This window comes from Camellia sinensis, chromosome 15 (genome assembly GCF_055761805.1).
Source record: "Camellia sinensis isolate YWXY chromosome 15, ASM5576180v1, whole genome shotgun sequence".
NCBI classification, from domain to species: Eukaryota; Viridiplantae; Streptophyta; class Magnoliopsida; order Ericales; family Theaceae; genus Camellia; species Camellia sinensis.
In genome coordinates this window covers 116,397,548-116,417,664 of record NC_138975.1, presented here as the reverse complement: position 1 = coordinate 116,417,664, position 20,117 = coordinate 116,397,548, and the positions used below count along the sequence as shown (strand labels likewise).

The window sequence follows — 20,117 nt, the reverse complement described above, 5'->3', positions numbered from 1 at the left end:
ACTTTCCCCTCAGTGTCCGAGATCGCAAGACCACAGAATTCCAGATGTTGACGCAGGGTAACAAAACAGTGGCTAAATATGATCGTGCTTTCATCGAGTTGACAAGGTAAGCACCCCACATGGTCAACAACGAATACAGGAAAGCTAGGAAGTTTGAGAGTAGACTTCGGGGCTCAATACAAGATCGAGTTAATATGCTCAACATGCCGACGTATGCTGGAGTGTTAGATAAAGCCATCCTAGCAGAAGCTAACTTGAACAGAAGCCAGAGTTCAGGGGAGAATCAGAGAAAGAGGTAGGATTATGACAATCGCCAAGCACCGTTTGATGTCAACAAGAAGGTAAATGTGGGCAGTGCCAACAACGTGAATCAGGAAGGTGGCGCCAGGCTGACATGTACAAGTTGCGGGAAGCAACATTTTAGGGTTTGTTATCGGGTATCTGGAGCATGTTTTGAATGCGGTGAGATGAGTCATCGTATTAAGGATTGTCCCAAGGTAAAGGCTAGAGACGATAAGAAGAAATGAGAACCCGACATCCGGAGTTGTTTTGGGGACAAAGTAAGTTAAGTTTGGGGACCAAACTTCTTTAAGGGGGGAAGGATGTAACAACCCTCACTTTGCTTTAGTCATGCTCACATGCATTTATATGATTTTGTCTTGTCAAATTGCATTCATAAGATCCTGTTTTGTTTTATCTAAGTGTTGTTGCATGCTTTGTTCCTTGTTTAGTGTGTGTTTAGCCTAGGTCACACCCTTGAATCTCTTATGCCTAGGACCATCTTGGAACCATTTTGGCTGACCTCCACCTTCACCCTGGCATATTGACCGAGTTGTCATCATCCAGGCCGAGGTGTGCATCACCGAGGCCGAGATATGTATCATCTAAGTCGAGATGTTATCCTTTAGGTATTAGAGATCTTTGATCCCTGCACCTGGTGATCTTGTTCCTGGACTGGTATGACCTAGACCGAGGTGTGGCACATCTAGGCCGAGGTGTGGCACAGCTAGGCCAAGTGTTATCCTTTATAGCCGAGATCATTGAGACCTTACTTGCTGAAGCCTTGTTCTAATATGAGGTCCTTACCCGCCGGAGTGCCCTTGCTACCTTGCTTGTCATACACACTTTGTCATAGCCTTGTCTTTTCACTCAGTCACCTTTTTGAGGAGAGCCAACCGGTCGTTGCCACGTGTCCCAGCAGAGGTTTAAGTCTGCTGGCAGTAGAGAAACCCACATCACTTTGTCATATCTTCGCCTTTGAAGAGAGAGAGAAGCTCTAGGAAGAGGAAGAGGAGTTCTTGAGAGAGAAGTAGGCTTCCAAGCTTGATCCTTAGAATTTAAACCGTTAGATCTGTGTTTTGAGGTTAGATTCTTGATCTACTCTTGTTATTCTTTATATTGATCCGATCACATTGCATGATCTAGCATGATTCATGAGCCATGCATTGATTTAAAGCTTGTTTTAGAAAGGGAAAATGATGTTCTTGTTCTTGAAATAAAACTATGTTTTGATCCGAAAGTTTGTATCAAGATCCATGTTTTTGTGTTTGTTTTCTTAAGATCTTCAAGTATGGGTACCAAGGTCCATGTTTTTGAACTCATAGCATGGAATCTCAGATTTTGAATAAAGAAGTTATGATTTTAGCATTCATGTTCTTTATGTTCTTCATGTTCATGTTCTTCATGTGCTTCAAGGAAGGAAATCCAGATTTCCAGACATCACCTTTCCCTAGGTGTGGTCACTGAGACCACTCTTGCCTAGATCTCACACTTAGGCCAAGCATCGTATCTCACCTTGGCCTATGTTGCATGATCACTTGCACCATTAGTCTGTCTTGCATGAACACCTCGACAGATAGCCGTTCGCCGAAGCCTTGGTAACCACACCTCGGCCAAGAGGTGTGGGACCTCGGCAAAGACCTGGTTGGTATCCAGTAAGTTTTCCCCGAGATGAAAAATAGTGTTTTACCTTCCAGCATGTTTTGCTCTGACTTGACCTAGTCTTGAAGGAAATGCCGGGATCATTTGCATTCATATGAGGCTTGTCTTGAGAGTGCATTTCTTATCCATCTTTGAGCATTCTTTCTTGTCTCCTTGAAGTGCATTCAGTAGACTTTGCCATGTGTTTGTAGGACTTGGACCCTTGCTTTAAGCCCGACGTTTGAAGAGCTATGTGAGTGGTATTTCTAATAAAGTTTTGATAAAGCTTTGTTTCGTTTTGGAAAAGTATTTGATCAAGCATGAATGACTGTCCCTAGTTTTGTATCAAGTAATATATTTGTTTTGATGACATTCTGGGAAAGTCCTTAGTGCCAGGGAACTATAATGCAACTGCACCCTTGCTTTGAAAGTCCTTAGTGCCAGGGGACTATAATGCAACTGCACCCTTGTTTTGCCACTGACGGTTTTCTGCGTGGGTTTGTTTGTCCGGAATGTCATTCTTTGGTATTATGTAGATGTTATTAACATCCAAGAAGCTTTGAAAGATTTGACGGATGAACTTTGTTCATCCCCTTGATTTGTAAGTTATGATATGCATTGTTTTGGAAAAGATCTTGGATATCATTCATTCAAACCTTTATTACTTATACCATTCACTGAGTATCCAAGCTCACCCTCTCCTTATATATATATATATATATATATGTAGGTGTTGAGCAGGAAGGCGGTGACGCCTAGGTGTATTTTGCAAGCTTGTTTTGGGATTCATACTTTTGCTAGCATCTTGAAGATTATGCTTCTTGGCTTGTAGTTTATTTCTTTTGTTTATGTCGGCTTGAGAAGCCTTTTGATCAAGATGTATTATGTATTTATTTTAATTGTATTCAAGTTGTAAAACCACGTTATGCATGTCATTTCATTTAATCTATGCACAGCTCTTATGGACTAATTAGATTGAATTTTATTGCTTCCGTACATGTAAGCCCAATACGTATACTCTGATTGTGTGTGAATCCTTGTAAGTTGGCCTTTGGTAATCTCGGATTACTGGCCATCACGGCACCATTCTAGTAGGGGCGGAGTGGGGTCATGACACAAAACCTACACATTGGGTTTCCCAATAGATTCTGACTCTACTATCCTAACCCAAATACATGCTTAAACTAATCTAACAAATGTATGGGACCACATATATCACATGGGTGGACTAATCCTAATAGAATATTAATATAAGTTACTAAATTAATCAAGTAAAATATTATGCAGCCAAGACATCACATATATAAAAAATAATTAGAAGGAAAATAATGATGCTAAAAAGTAGAAAAGGGAAATAAAAGAAAGGACTAATCATGAGTCAAAAGAATATCAATGAAATTACATTGGATTGGAGAGAAGATAGTAGCTGGAACAAAAATAACAATAACAATGCTCCCAGGAGCACAATCTGCCATGACTTACTTTTTTGCTCGGTTGAGTTTGATTATTTGATTGACTTGGATGAGTTGATTGGCTCCTTCGCAGCCAGATGCCACCAAAAGACATCAATGCTCCCAAGAGCAAGACTGGGCCAATCCTTGGATCTCCCAGGCGATTGCGGATTCCATTCATGATGCTACCAATTCTCTGTTTCATTCTTGTCCCTTTGGATAGAATGGTTTTGGCACCTACTGACCAAATAGGATCTACATCTTCGGGAACAAGTGCAGGAGTTTTTGCTCTCTGCGATGAGACAAAACAGAAAAGGTTTTAGCAGGCAACATCTTGTATGAAAGAGATGCAACTCTAAGCTCCAGAGTGTATACATCCTTAAAAAAACCACAATGTTCAATGAGTATCAATCTAAGACGCATGGACACTTCTAAGAACATAACGTGCCGTGTTCGACACTCATCGAATACCTATGTTGCACAGGTGTGGGTATGGATACTAGAACGAGTACGCTAATACGGCAAAACCTTTCCAAAAAAAAAAAGAAAAGGATATGGGTACGGTTGTGGTACGTCAACAATTTTTTATTTTTATTTTTCATAGTTTATTGTTTGAGATTCAACCTACAAATCAAAGTTCAACACCAAAATTAAAAGGAAAATTATAAAACCAAAGAGAAATCACAGTTCAATAATACCAATATCAAAGCAAAGTCCATATGCTATTTTAATGCCATTAAATAGGAAAAATTACAAAACTAAGTTTCATTCCAAAAGCAAACTAGAAAAATTTGGAAAGTTGAAAAATCAATTTTCACTTCCATCAACTTCATTATTGAATAATACATCTTTCATCTTTGACACATCAAGTAAAAGATTTGCAATTTCAAGTAAATTGTAACTCTCTAATAAATTAAATGTATCACTATCAATGTCCCATAGCTTGGTGTACCCCCGATGCACCCATCATGTACCTACGAAGTACCCACTTGCCAAAAAATGTATAAAAACTACCCGGTATGTATTTCATGTACCCGATATGCATGCAGCCCTAATGGTACGCGTACCAGTACCCTTCATGAGTATGGCAATATTTTTGGAGTACCCGTGCTTCATAGCTGGACACTCTCCAACACTTAGACATACATGAAACATATTATGAGTTTGAATAAATAACTTAGAATCTAATGATATAACAAAAATTAAGTAAATTTATACCTATTCTCCTCCTTTATACTTCAAAAATGAATATATTTTACTTAAATATTTATATATAAGACACAATAGTTATTTATCCTTATATATGACATATATTTGATAAATACATAAATAAATTATATATTTTGCAGCAGTCCCCAACGTGTCGTGTCCTACATTTTTTGAAAATTTACATGTCAGCGTGTCGGTGTGTCAATGTTATGTCATATGTTTGTGCTTCTTAGGTATCAATAGTGGAGTGAAGGTAATTAAACCCCTTAGCAAAATACACAAATTCATCCATTCAAGCACCAAAAGGAAGCTTAATTCTAAAAAAGTTTGTCTATGCTAACTTACAAAAAAGGGAGCTCCCTAGAGTCACCATCTTCGATTATTTGAGAGATCCACTTGATGATCTGGCAACCAAATAAATAGAAACAACTCAACGTGAAAAGGTACACTAAATCACAAAGAATGTTGCATTTGCGTTAACTGCTCAATACAAAGTGAAATATATCTCAATAATTAAACCATGTAGTAAAATCCATCTCACAATAGATAGAAGGCCAAACCTCTGAACTTTCTTTGGCTTTTGTTCCTCAATTTTAATACTATGTTCTGTAGCATTCCTTTTGTAACGTACAATAATTAACTGTGGTATATCTATTATATCCCTCCTAGGTCCACATGTTTCATAGCTGTTCTTTGTTTGAGTGTGGAAAAAACAATATCACCGGAGAAGAAGAGAAATTTAGTGACTACTACAGTTGCAAAAGATCATTTATTAAATGTTCCAGTGTAGACTAGTCCATCATGATCATTATTACTTAAAATATTATAATCCATAATAGTAAGCACACATACTTCTACATAAAAAAGAAAAAAAAAAAACTACAAATGGTTCTAAGAATAACAGTGGAGAGATGGAAAGATCATTCCTTCAACTGAATAAAGCAGAAGCAAACAACCTCTAATCATATGTAGCATGCACCTGCAATGACGTCTTACACAATTACTATTGGAGTTTATGAATAATTTTCACCTTTGCAAAACATGCCTCATATATGCAACCCGGTGAACTTTAGTTTATTTTTATTATATAACACCTTCTGTGAGAGGAATCACATTCTGTTTCCTACACTACATAGCTTGACCTACAGAACAGTATTATTTGTATAGCTAGAGAGGAATCACATTCTTTGTACACATGGCTTGATCACAGAAATTCATTCTATGTACTTCCTATAGTTCTTTGTATTTCATTCTTTGAGATGAATCACATTTCCCTGTACATATAGCTCCATCCATAGAATAAAATCAACCAACAAAAGTGCAATTTTTTTGTCAAAGATAATGAAAAACTTTCACCTTCTTTGGTTTAATTTATGAATAGCTTTTGAGTCTTTTGTTTTTCTAATTTTTTTTTTTGGGGGGGGGGGGGCGGTGGAGTCTTTAGTGAACTTTTTTCATATTTTATTTTATTTTATTTTATTTTTTTACTTTTTAGATGCACCTAATCTAGATGCACTTAAAAAATAAAATATTTGTAAAAAAAATATGAAATTGTCTTTTAACATTTTTTAGATTTTTTTTTAAATATTTTAAATTTTAAGTGCGTCTAATTTGGCAGATCTAAAAAAAATAAAAAATAAAAACTAAAATATGAAGAAAAAAAATTGCTAAAGACAAAAAACAAAACAATTTTGAGTTCCAAAAGTTGGTTTTGAACTCAAATAGGATATTTTTTTTTCCGTTGTAGCGAAAAAAAAAACTCAAATAGGATAACAATGAATGATGAATACTTTTAATTGGTCATGTCTCACATGGAGAACATAATCTACTGCACCAAACAATTGAGGTGTACATGCTTTGCAGAAGACGGGCCACGACTAAATATGTATATACCAAAGCCTTTAAATGTGAATGCGTAAATCTCAAGGCATCAACACATATGCATTTCAAATTTCAAATTTTTATATTTAGTGAGAAAAAGTTATTTAAAACTAAATAAAAAAACAACATCCAATTAGTACAAATTAATTTTAATTTTATTCAAAATTAAATATAAATGTTTAAATACATTTCTCCTCAAGGCGTTGAACATTTCATTACAGAATAGGAAACTTGCCCTCATTGAAGATGAGCTTGACATTCTTAGTTTGAGCTATTGAATTTCTTACTTGAGTCTTTGCTTTATACTTTTCTTGGTTTTTTCCATGGAATATGATAGTTACAGAAGAGGTTCTTATTTTTTTTTGTTTAAATCTAGGTCTTAGAAAAAAATAAAAAATAAAAAAAATAAAAAAATAAAAAAAACAACAACAACAACTAGGTATTATAATAAGCTTAACAACAACCCAAGACAAGCTCTCCATATACGTATTGTTACATGGGACTGAGATAAGGGTATCGGGTGCAAGTGTGTATCCAAGCGTCAGACCTTCATAAATTTAAATCTTGGGATACGCATCCAAAATTGGATATGGGTACTAGGACACATTATATGCACATATATATTATATTTCATATAATATTCTTGAATGAGATGTGGTAAATTGTGTAAAAATATACTAGAAATTAAATAAGATATAGGAAAAACATGAAATTTCTATATCTAATTCATGTGAGAGGCTAAAAATATTACTTTACTAACAAATGTGAGTTTCTTCTTCTTCATGTATTGTCATAAATTAAAGCATCTGAGTGCCTAAATTGGGTACAAGTGTCGGACACATATTTCACACCCTTACCAATGTCATATCTAGTGGACATGGGTACTGTGGGGGAAATAGAAGAGTCCATGTAACACAGCTCCTCATATTTATCTGCAAAATGAGTACAAGGTGCACATGTGTTGCACGCCTCAAACTGTGATGTGCAAGTCTTTGGAGAGTTTCGCCCAAAAATAATTTAAAAAAACTCAATGCATTTTACCTTAGCCTCGCCTCAAAGCTAGCCTCAATACATCTTTTAAATACACAATATATTTGTATAAACATGACATATTGTAGGATTTGTGGCTCAAATCATACAATAACTTTCTAAGATTAATAACACATATTTTGAAAGATTATCAAAAAGTACTAGAATTTTTTTTAACGAAAGGAAAAGAAGAGCCATAAAAATGAGAATTACATCCTAAAATTTCAAATCAGTGACAGGCCTCTATAATCTTCTCAAAAAACCATATTCAGATGTCAAAAGGTTTATGAATGCAATCAGATTCTTGGACATAAGTTTCAAGTAGAAATTCTCAGTTGCTTACAGCACGAGAGTATAGCGCATAAGGAAGTTGTGACGATGTTTTTTGATACCCTGCATTTTCAGGCCAAAGGTCACATGTGGTTTTAGCATTTAATGTTTCAGAATTTATCCTGCTATTAGATTGAATGATTTGTAATGTAAATAATTTCACATCATTTTATGGCAGTATAACACTGTCAGAATTTATAACAGCAATAATCACTGACCACTTTTTCCAACTTAGGCCATCATTTGGATTAAGATACTGGCACTTTGGAAAAAATCTTCCAATGCCAATAGTGATCCCAACTAAGTTCGACAAAGAGATTAAATTTCAGAATAAATTGCTACCAAGTACCATACATACAGCATCACATACATGACCCTCAAATTAATTAATCCATTACTACAAATGTGAATTCAACTACAACTAAACTTGGAAAACATTGACATGCCAGACAAACAAAAGATGACACTTACTTGTTGGGCTTCCCCATCAAGCCAGGTAAATGTCAACCGCTTTTCCTTCAGTGCAACAGCTGCTAGTGACGACGGCTGATCGTTATCAAATGTGGACAGTGCTTCTTGGATCCTGCGCAGTCTTTATCATAGTAATGTACTCCATTTAGTAAACTAGAAGAATATACTAGCATTTGGGCATGCATACATGAATCTTTCTGCTATATTCAAGGTCAAATTTTGAATGAGTACACTTTTTGTGTCATAACTTCAAATGAACATCAGGATCTTTGCCAGGATTCAACAAATAAAGTTCTTTCACATTCTGTGTTTTCTTTCTAACCACTTTCTCTACTATTTTCCTTAAGTTACCTTTCTTATTCTTTCTTAGGTAGTTGTCTATTTTAATTTATGAAGATTTTTCATTAAAGTTTAGAAAAATCAGCTGGCATCACTAGACAATGATTTCCCAACGAAGTAGCTAAATCATTTCTAGGAAATAACTACCAAGTGGGGATTTATTTTAACATAACAAGTAGGGCAAACAAACTCACTGCACACATTTTGTTGAGTTCTGGGCTTGATCTTCTTGCTAGAATAACATAGTACCAAATTGCCGTTTCATTTCCAGCATGAGAATAGCCATGGGCATCACAACCCAGCTCCATGGACGTCACACTTCTCAATTGTGGAAGCTCTAAAAATAAGGAACGGAGAATAAACCAATGTATTATAGTTAGTTTCACAAAATCTTAGAATGTATAATCGGGCTTGTGTTATACATGTATATGTAAATCTATCCCAATAAAAAACAACTCCTATCCATCAATATATTCAAAATTGTCAATAAAATTCAAAAAAGGATTCAATGAAGGCTCAACACCCCTCAAGATCGAATTGTAAAAGATGGTTAGAATTCTACTCTTTAATACAAAAATGAAAGCCTTAAGACTCTTAACACCGTCAAAACTTCTTCTATTAAGCTCCATCCAGATGCTCCAAAATAAAATGGGAGGTCCTAGCTGCCAATCGCCTCCTTTTTCTCTTTTCAACTCTGGCTACCCTCCAAGAAAGCAAAAGGTCCCAAACATTTGAAAGGAAGACCCAAGCCACGTCATACAAGACTAAAATAAGGCCCAAAAGTCCCAAAAGATTTGATCCCTCTCTCTCCTCACATATCACTAACAACAACCCCTTTATTAATTGCTATCTGTCTCGAGCTAGACAGGCCAGCTCCAAATTCTCTCCACAACAACGATGTCACCAAATGGGGTTATTTGGCATCCCCTATAATAGCATATTTTTTTTATTTTTATCTTTTTTAAGTCATATCACCTCTCTACTTTTTTGTACATCTTAAAAGCTATACAGATAGCACATAATCAAGGGGTTCTAACGGTCTGTTCAACTTCTCGGCAAATTTAACAGATACAAATCAATGTGTAGAGCTCGAATCAATCAAGACATATGCAACTTGAGAGCAAATTGAGAGTGTACCTGACACTACCGTTTCAGCATTCTGGGTGTCTCCTGGCACTAGAGCAAAAACTCTGCCCTGTCTTATCTGCGTCCTTCCGACGTTGCTTCCTTGTGCAGAGCCCGAGGTGCTCCCATTTTTCTTACCATCATCAGCTCTTGCCTTTGGACAGTCTTTCACGCGGTGGCCTGTCTCGCCACATTCAAAGCAGGCTCCTGTCGCCCAGCGACAAACCCCGAGATGCGGCTTCCCACAACTCGCACACGTCGGCTTAGCATTACCATCCCGATTTGAGTTGCTGGAACTGCCCACATTCGCCTTCTTCTTGGCATTAAACGGCATCCAACGACCTTCATAGTTCTGTCTCTTCCTCTGACTCTCTCCTGAACTTTGACATCGGTTTAAGTTGGCTTCCGCCAAGATGGCCTTGTCTAACACCTCGGCGTAAGTCGGCATATTGAGCATGTTGACCCAATCCTGGATTGGTCCACGTAGTCCACTTTCAAACTTCCTGGCTTTCCTATACTCATCACTGACCATATGAGGCGCGTATCTCGCCAATTCGGTGAAGGCGCGGTCGTACTCTGCCACTGTTCTGTTGCCTTGTGTCAGAGTCTGGAACTCTGTGGTCTTGCGATCTCGAACGCTAAGCGGAAAATGATTGTTGTAAAACAGTTCCAAAAATCTGGCCCAAGTTAAACCAGGATTAGCGTCCCGGATCATCATCCACCACCTTCGAGCGTCGTCGTCTAATGTGAATGCTGCTAATGTCACCTTCTGAGTGTCGGTGCTAGTAAAGATCTCGAACAGGTTTTCCATTTCCAAAACCCACGCCTCGGCCTTCATCGGCTCTATGCCCCCTGAGAATCTCGGTGGGTTCATCTTCTTGAACTCTTTAATCAAAGTCATCGTCCCTTTCCCATACAAGGCTGGCTGTGGAGGCACTTGGGGCACTGGAGGAGGTGGAGCTGCGTGTCGGCCATCCGTCTGTTCAACCTGGGTAGATGTAGCACTTGCATTCTGTTGCCTCATCTGCCTCAACTCATGGGTCAAACCTTCAACTAGTCTTTCTAGTCTGTCCAGTCTATCCTCCGATTGATCTCGGCCAACTGGTGGTCTACCTCTCCTCATGATGTTACGAGTAGGCAAAATGCAACCTTAAAACACACTGAACCAAGAATCATGTATGCAAATAACAAATGGTCATGCCGAGATGATGCATACCTTGTCAAATAGCAAGCAATATGATGCGATCCTAACATTTTTCTAAGGGAAATCCTATGCTCTTTAGGACTCGAGTGTGTGAATAGTGCACTATAAGAAACTTGCGCTCTGATACCAATCTGCCACAACCCCAAATCGCCCCTAGTAGTTTGGTGCTGTGATGGCCAGTAATCCAGGATTACCGACGGCCAACCTTCGAAATCAACACAGAATCAGAGTATAAATTTATATATGGGGCTCACAAGTGCGGAAGCAATAATTTAAAAATACAAGCGGTCCATAAGAGCAGTGCGTAAGTTACATGGAATGGCATACAACTTTACATAATTTTACAACTTGAATACAAATACAATGAAGTACCAAAATACATATTACATCTTGATCAAAAGGCTTCTCAAGCCGACATGTGTAAATTACAAGTATTATAAGTCGAGAAGCATAATCTTCAAGACTGCTGACGTGAATACAAGTTAGGCCGACATAACAAAACCCAAAACAAGCTCGCGAATCACACCTAAGCGTCACCGCCTTCCTGCTCATCACCTACATATACATATAGAGATGGTGAGCTTGGATACTCAGTGAATGGTATAAGTAATAAAGGGGTTTGCATGACTGGTATCCAAGATCTTTATCAAACAATACATAACATAATTAGTGCAAGTCAAGGGATGAACCAAGTCCATCTTCCAAATTTGTCAAGTTTCAAAGGATGCTTACTAACATCATTATAATACAAGTGATGACATCTCGGCAAACAGACCCACGCGGTAAACCATCAGTGGCAAACAAGGCAAGACAAGGGAGATATCTCAATTCAATGGTGCCGTTGCATTATAGTCCCCTGACACTAAGGACTTGTGCTACTAATGCTTAGAGTCCCCTAGCACGTACGGACTTCCAAACTTTGTGCTGCAAATGCTTAGAGTCCTCCAGCACGTAAGGACTTCCAAACTTTGTGCTGCAAATGCTTAGAGTCCTCCAGCACGTAAGGACTTTCAAAGGTTGTGCTACAAATGCTAGTAGTCCCTTAGCACGTACGGACTTTCCAAGAATGTCATCAGAACAAGATAGTACGTATATTTTCCAACTAGGAATAACCATTGATGCTTACAAATACTTTTCAAAACGAAGCAAAACAAGACTTTTATCAAAGCATTATAACATAGTTTTATTAAAAATACCACTCACTTAGTTCTTCAAACGTTGGGGTCAAGGCAAGTCCAAGTCCTACAAACACATGGCAAAGTCTGTTGAATGCACTTTCAAACAAGTTTCACATGCATGCAGATGATCTTGGCATTCCTCAAGACTAAGTCAAATCAAAACAAACACAGTTCTTTATCTCGGGAAAACATGCTGGGCAACTACCAGGTCTAGGCTGAGGTTCCACACCCCCTTGCCGAGGTGTGGCCTCGATGGCCTCATTCAAAGGAATGAAGCCGGGAAAAATCTGGGTTTCCCTCTCTTGAAGAACATGATGAACATGAAGAACATGAACATGAGGAAGATGAATGCAAAGATCATAATTTGCTATTACAAAATCTGAGATTTCATACTATGAGTTCAAAAACATGGACCTGGGTACCCATATTCAAGGATCTTGTGAGAACAAACACAAAAACATGAATCTTAATGCAAACTTTCAGATCAAACAAGACTTTTTCTTCAAGAACACATGAATACTATTTTCTCTTTCTAAACCAACTTTAAATTGATGCATGACATGCAGAACAGGTTCGATTGTGCAATGCGGCTACATGATCAATAAGAACGACAAGAGTAAATCAAGAATCTAACCTCAATACGCGAATCTAATGGTTTGATCTCTAGGAATCAAGCTCGAAAGCCCACTCTCTCACTCTAAACTTCTTCTTCTTCTAGAGCTTCTCTCTCCTCACAAACAAAGACATATAGCAAAATGATACATTTCTAGGTCTGCTGGCTGACTTAACCCTCTACAGGGGCACGTGGCAGCGGCTGGTTGGTGCTACTCAAAAAGGTGGCTGAGTGACAAGACAAGACTATGACAAAGTGTGTTCAACAAGCAAGATGGCATGGGCACTTCGGTAGGCAATGATCTCGGCTAAGAGCAAGGCATTGGCAAGTAAGGGAACAATGACCTCGGCTAGGAAGGACAACGCTTGACTAAGCTGTGCCACACCTTGGCCTAGATGTGCTACACCTCGGTCTAGGTCATACCACTCCGGGACAAGATCACTTAGGTGCAAAGGTAACATCTCAACCTAGATGATACACACCTCGGCCTTGGTGATGAACACCTCAGCCTAGATAATGACATCTCGGCCAATATGTCAGGGCGAAGGTGGAGGTCAAACAAAGTGGTTCCAAGATATTCTAGATTGGAGACGACCTCGGCTAAACTCACACCAAGCAAGGTACAAAACATGCTGTAACACTTAAACGAATAAGGACAAGACTTGAAACGCAAGCTTACAAGACAGAATCACATGAATTCATATGAGTATGGTTAGGATAGCGTGAGGGTTATTACAATTTAAGTGCCCTCCATCTTCTGAAAGGTCAATGACCAATCGCCTCTAACTTCTCTTACCCACAATCTGTAGTCATATATGTTAATGTATTTTATTATACATGATATGACATGAGACATGAGACACGAGACACAAAAGTAAGATAACAATACATGACATGTATTCAACAACATTGATGAAAAGAATTTTCCTCACTTGATTTTCATCTAAAAACTTATTCTGTAATTTAATAGTCAAAAGCAAAATAGAAGAAACAAATATGCTTGGAGGTTGATTTCTTAATCTTCACATAAAAATTTAAGGAGATGCCAACAATAGCATGAAATGATACAGAACATTTGTGATCCTAATTGAGATTACAAAACAAAAGAATGAAATGAAAATTTTAAAAGTTTGCACAAGATTTGTCAAAGGATTTGAAATATGAATAATCCGACCCTGACAGCTTTAAAGCTGTGTAGCATGGACTCTGATCGATATATTGGATCTAACTGTCTAGCCTCTTCCAAAACCCCAGATCTTATGATGGGACTTGGCTCAAAATACATAAAAGGCTGGGTAGCGCTACAGGGAAACATCCTGAACATTCAAATGCCTTATATTTCATATACTACTGAAATGAAAATTGTTATCCCCTTCAAGGATACAACTGCATAGTGAAATTTAGAGAGATGTCGTTGAAAGAAAAAGTTCGTGGAAGTCTTTCCATGTGAGGCAAGAAAAATTTTTCACTATCAAATTTGAGCTTGTCATTCTTCTTCCATTATAACATAAGTAGGATTTTGTTTGTTCATACATAACACTTTGTTATTGTCATGGGTAACATGACGACAGACGTTTTCTACCCCTACTACTGCAATAAATAAAGAAATTTGATAACTACACTTATCCAAGATATAACAACTTTCCAGATCAAAGTAGAAGTTAACATGAAGTAGATAGTTGTGACTGCAAAAAAATCTGGCTTTGCTGCAAAAAGAATTCCCCATTTATCATCAATCCTTCAAGCCAATATAAGAAAGAATAAAGATACTGCTTCTGTTCAATGAAGAAAGGAATAATATAAAATAGTTCCGATACTATTCTAAGATTTATTGTTGGTTAAATGACAAGATTATTTGGGGATTAGTCGGGCTTTGATCCGGACAACCCGGTGCCAATCAAAAAAAAAAAAAAAAAAGACAAGATTATTCACAAAACTAGGAAATTATTTCGAAGGAAGCTTGTAAGAACACTTAAGATATTAATCTTTCCCTTTCTTTTTCTTTTTTTAAACAAAAGGAAGGGGGAAAAAAAAGCATTCCTATACGTTCTCCCAAAAAAGAAAAGAAAGAAAATACACGTACACATTCCACCAAAAGGAAGATTCCTCTTCTCGCCATGGCACAAATGCGAAAGCAAATAATTTAGGGCAGCTTGATGCACGAATGGAGCTGCACGCTCCCCTGTTTCTGAGAAGAAAATGACTTTCACCTGTTATCCAGAATTGAAAAATCAATTAAGGATGATAATAGATATAAAAAATTTAAATATAAAAAAAAAATGAATCTACCCATGGTATTGAAACCCAACAGTGCAAGAATGAGCGTGGCAGTGTCATCAAAGAAGGAACACATGCCTTACATATCATCATGTTGTAAAGTATCAATTTGGATGGGTAGCACAGTCAGCTAAAATAAAATATATAACTTGGATTTCACGGAAAGAAATAAAAGAACTAAAGACATGATTACACGTAGCATTTCTTCCTCTTATTTGTTTCAAGGGTCCATAAGAAGATTACTGGATCATAATTTTTGGTCAAGTAGCAACTGTTAAATAGTTTTATTGGTGTGACAATAAATTATAATCAAAATTATCAAAGTGAAAAATAATACTAAATAGCACACAGTAAATAAAATAGACTGATTTGCAATATATGGGAACTGAAAATAATTTGTACCTTATGAGGATTGCTTTTTCCCACAAAACTTTGTAGCTGGAATAAATATATAATTCCATATCAGTTCTAATAAAAAGGCCATTAAAAAACATGAAAGCAAGAGAAACATTATTATCTCCAATGCAAACTGGTTTCAGTTAAAAGTACTATGCAAAATGATAAAGGAATATCAAAAGTCATTAGTGATTTAGGTCAGGCAAGCATGCAGCTTGACAATTGAGAAGTAGGAATGACTAAACTAGGTAAAACTCTAATGTCTGCCATCATTCACACAGAGATGCAGCCTTCATAGTTGAACAGATTTTCTCAAACTTGTCTGCCAACCTTTTACAATTGCCCCAATTAATGGCTTTGTGAGCATGGTAAATTCAACATACATGAAAAAGAGGAGGATCAATTACTCTGCTTTTTTTCTTTTTCTTTTTCTTTTTCTTTTTTTCTCCTGGTACATTTGAGGAAAGGAGGGAATCAAACCATAACCTCCTAATGATGCAAACCAGTTCTCGCAACTGCCTAACTCCAGTGGTTAAGGATAAATTATGCTGTCCACCCCAAAGGTTTGGCTTCAATACACTTGCTACCCTATGGTATTAATAATCACACTAACTTCCTCTATTTGGGAAATCATGTAATAGATTTCCCCTTGTTGCTAACTGACCGTTGGTGATAAAAATGAAATATGATGACATCATATACCCTTGATATAAGTTATAACTAGCCCAAATGGTGACGTGTCGCTCTAAGCCTGATCATCTATCACCACCACTTCTCTCTCTACATATACATTAATTGGACACAGCAACCCCATAACCATTGTCAAAGGTGGAGGGCATGGGATTCATTATGGCTCATATTATGGTGGATCTATCAAAAATCAAAGAGAGAGATAAAAGATGGAGGGAAAGAGGCTACTGGAGAAATATGGGTCTTGGACCTGTTGGTGGAAGTGAATCATCAGGTTTCATTTGGAGAAGAGGGTTGTGATGATTATGTTGAGAAAAAAAGGTTTTGGGTGCTAAATTGGAGGAAATAATAAGGGCTTTAATTCATAAAGTTTAAAGAATAAAATGACATCATCTGTTAATATTGTTTCCAACAAAGTCTGACAAGGGTGGTCAATGTAGTTTTTATATGATAGGGTCAATGAGAGTATTATGGCCAAACCTTAGGAGTGGTCAATGTAATTTAGCCATAAAAAATTCTTTTACCACCTCTTTTTAAGTGAAAAGAACATGGTCAAATTGTTACCCATCTTACCCAAACCAATATCAGTTTAATAGAGAGCATAAGTGAAACAAAAAGAAGGGTTGAGAAAAGAAAAAAAAAATGCTGGAGTCCCCATCCAATAATGAACTTAGTCATGATTATGCAAATATTAAATTCAAGAGAATATTGCATGATATTGATCAAATGCTAATTATCAGAAAAGACTCCTAACTAAATAATGATTTCTTGTCATATTGCTTTTTCAGTGCATCAATCTATGAAATTCCACTCCAGCATTACAACGTCATGCAAGCCTAGTCAATCGCTCCCAACAAAAGTTCATTCCTTCTACCTTATTCTCCACAAATTAACTTCAAAATTCAGGATAATTATAATCTGTTATGATCACAAACACTAGAACCCTCCAACCTTATTGAACTCTAAACCCACAACCTTTCTTGGCCCTAAAACTACTAAAAATTCAAGTGTAGACAGCATCATCCAAGTTTCCTAAACTATCCTACATCACAATTTAGTCGTAACAAAATGTGTATATGGACCCAGGAAAGAGTGTATTTATTACCAATGAATCCTTTGAGTAGTATAGAATGCGAGGCAAACTTAGGATCGTGGTTGCAAACCAATTAGTAACAGCATCAACAGAAAGCTCTCCCTCATACCTACATCAAACAATCAAAATGATGTTAAAATTTCCTTTAGAATCCATCAAGTAGAAAATTATAAGACAAATCCCATAATATATATATATATATAGAGAGAGAGAGATTGCATTGGGCATAAATAGAACTGTGCAAAGTTATAAAGCTTGTGTGTTGACTTTAAAACTCACAATGCAGCATGAGGGGCAACTTTCAAAATTTAAACCTCAGGCGGAAACTCACATAATTAGACAATTTGCAGTGTTACATCCAGAGGGAAATGCAATGAGTGAAGGCAATCCTGTACATATCAAATGAAGTTAAAATAGGGGAAGAAGTCAAGTGCTTATAACAATAATAGTTGTTCTCCAAACTCTTTAACAAGCATAATCAAACAATATATATAAATGGCAAACAAGAAAATATAAAATAATTTATTCAATTGAAAGCATGACTAAATTCCAGAAAGTGATAGAAAGTTCTTACTAGGGAGAAAATCAAGTGACAATCATTTCAGTCATAAAATCCAGATTTACTGTCTACTAGGGGTGGGCATCGACTGGGTTGGGTCAGGCTTCCACTATATAGTAAGAATAAATGCATTACCCCAAGGCCCGCCCAACCTCGGCCCTAATCTAACCATCCCAAATTCGGCCCTAAAAATACTTATACATCCCAAGCCTGCACAATTAAGTCAGTATATTCTTTGTGCAGTTCATTTATGTCAGGATGAAGTCCTATCTTTTTGCGGTTCCATTTGCAGTTTTTTTAAAATTTAAATTGCAGTGCTTAATCATTCACATTGCATATAATTCATGTAAATTATATGAAAGAGAGCAAATATTTGATCCATAGCTTACGAGATCAATATCTGTTGGTGAGATTTTGAGCTGTAAAATCCCAAAGATTGCTTAATGAACTATTTTGGAGGTGTATAGAGGCAAAGAGTACTAGTTTTTTTTTAGTTTCTTGGTAATTATTCTAAAATTGAAATTTAAAAAATCTGATAAACTATTTACCATTTTGAAAGGAAGGCTACCCTGTAAATGTCTTCTCAGCAAGGTAAGTAGCAAGTTGAACTTCTCCAAGTTCAATCATTCTAGTATTTTCCATGTGTAACACCCTCAAAAGAAACCCATAAATCATACATTCTAGCCATGCATAAACATAAGAGAATAAAGCACATTTCTATTCGTTAGAGTATTCTTACAAGAGATATTACATGTTAACGACAAAAGTAAATGCCCTATAGGCTTACAACTTTCCAAGTCAACACTTGGGTTCAACAATAATAGAGTTTTAACTCTTTGTACAAAATAAGCCCCTGACTTGATATACATGTAATACACAAAATGATCACAAAGTAAGCCTTTAGCTTCTACAACTTCCCAAGCTATATCCTTGGAGGTGGCATATCACCTGCACCTGAAAATGATGTCCCATTCAGGGTGAGCCAAAGCCCAGTAGAGATATGCTAAACATAATATGAGCAATAATTAAAACATTAGCACTTGATAAATATTTAACTCATATAAACCAACATACAACGTGTTCCAGTTCCATGACAAATATATCCATGTTTCATTCCACTTTCCTTTACTTAACCAATTCAATTCATAAACATGGCTCAGAACCTAGCCAAACAATTCAATGAGATTATAACTCATATTAAAACACTTCCATACTTCACAATTCACATGAAAATATAACTCACATTAAAACACTTTCATACTTCACAATTCACATGAAAATATAACTCACATTAAAACACTTCCATACTTCAAGTGATACATAGAATTGCTGTATCAGTGGAGTCCATCCCTTATCTCCTCCCAAACAGGTTTGAGAGTCCATCCCCTATCTCCTCTCAAACCATTGAGTACATCCCCTATCTCCTCCCACACAAATTACATATACAATGTATTTAAACACTTATCATATACAATGATCAATCAATACACACATTTGCTGTATTATTCCAACCGTCATATTCAATGACATATTCAATGTGATTAGTTTCAGTTTTCCGTAATCATCATACAATGTCTACAACAATCAAGACTATTCTCCACCGATAGCCCAAAACAATTATTTCCAAACAGATAATAAATGTGTCAACAGATAAATTATCAACAATTTCAAAGGTGAGTGATTAATAAATCCAACTTCACCATTCATTCTCATAACTTCTCAATTTCATTATTCCCAACCAATTTCATTAACTCATGATAAATGTCATTAATTTCACAAATGACCCAATTAATCCCAACTAAGGTATTTTCCCATTTTTCTCAATATTGGCCCAAAGGTCCAAATATCATCAATAGACCTCAATAACTTCATTTTAAGGCTCAAATACACATACATAGTTCAATGGAACAAAAACCCCTCTTTACACATTTAAAGGTTTGAAACCCTAACTCCCAAACTTTCCCAACTACAACATTAAATCAAAATAACTACAAGTTTATGTCAAAGATCATAAGTATGAGTAGTTATCCCTACCTCAAGCTTAGAAGGGGAAGAAGGAAGAAAAACCCAACAGTCGACGAAGGAGAAACCAAGCTTTGCTCAGATCAAAAGGAAGCCCTCGACAAGCTCTACACTTTATCTCAAATGAGCAAGGTGAGTAGAGGTCTTCAAACAAGTAGATCTAAGGATCTTTAAGTGAAAAGTGCCTAGAGAGAGAGAGAAGGTGTTTCACGGTTTAGAGAGAGAAAATGGAAGAAAAAGTGAGAGAAAAGGTCAAGTGAGGGCCTTTATATAGTACTAGGTCAAAAATAAATATAAGCCCCAAAGTCAACTCAAAATATCTAGTCAAAA

At 36.7% G+C, this 20,117-nt stretch overlaps 1 non-coding gene across 1 annotated transcript in view; it reads right to left on the bottom strand.

The window, feature by feature from the left end:
- Positions 1-18,407, bottom strand: part of LOC114294036 (uncharacterized) — a 174,069-nt gene extending 155,662 nt beyond the window's left edge. The window contains exons 1-3 of the transcript XR_014356343.1: positions 18,334-18,407; positions 17,219-17,315; positions 14,834-14,960 (exon numbers count right to left, since the gene is read on the bottom strand). This is a non-coding gene — a transcript (uncharacterized LOC114294036). The remainder of the gene's footprint in view (positions 1-14,833; positions 14,961-17,218; positions 17,316-18,333) is intronic.
- Positions 18,408-20,117: the final 1,710 nt, after the last annotated feature.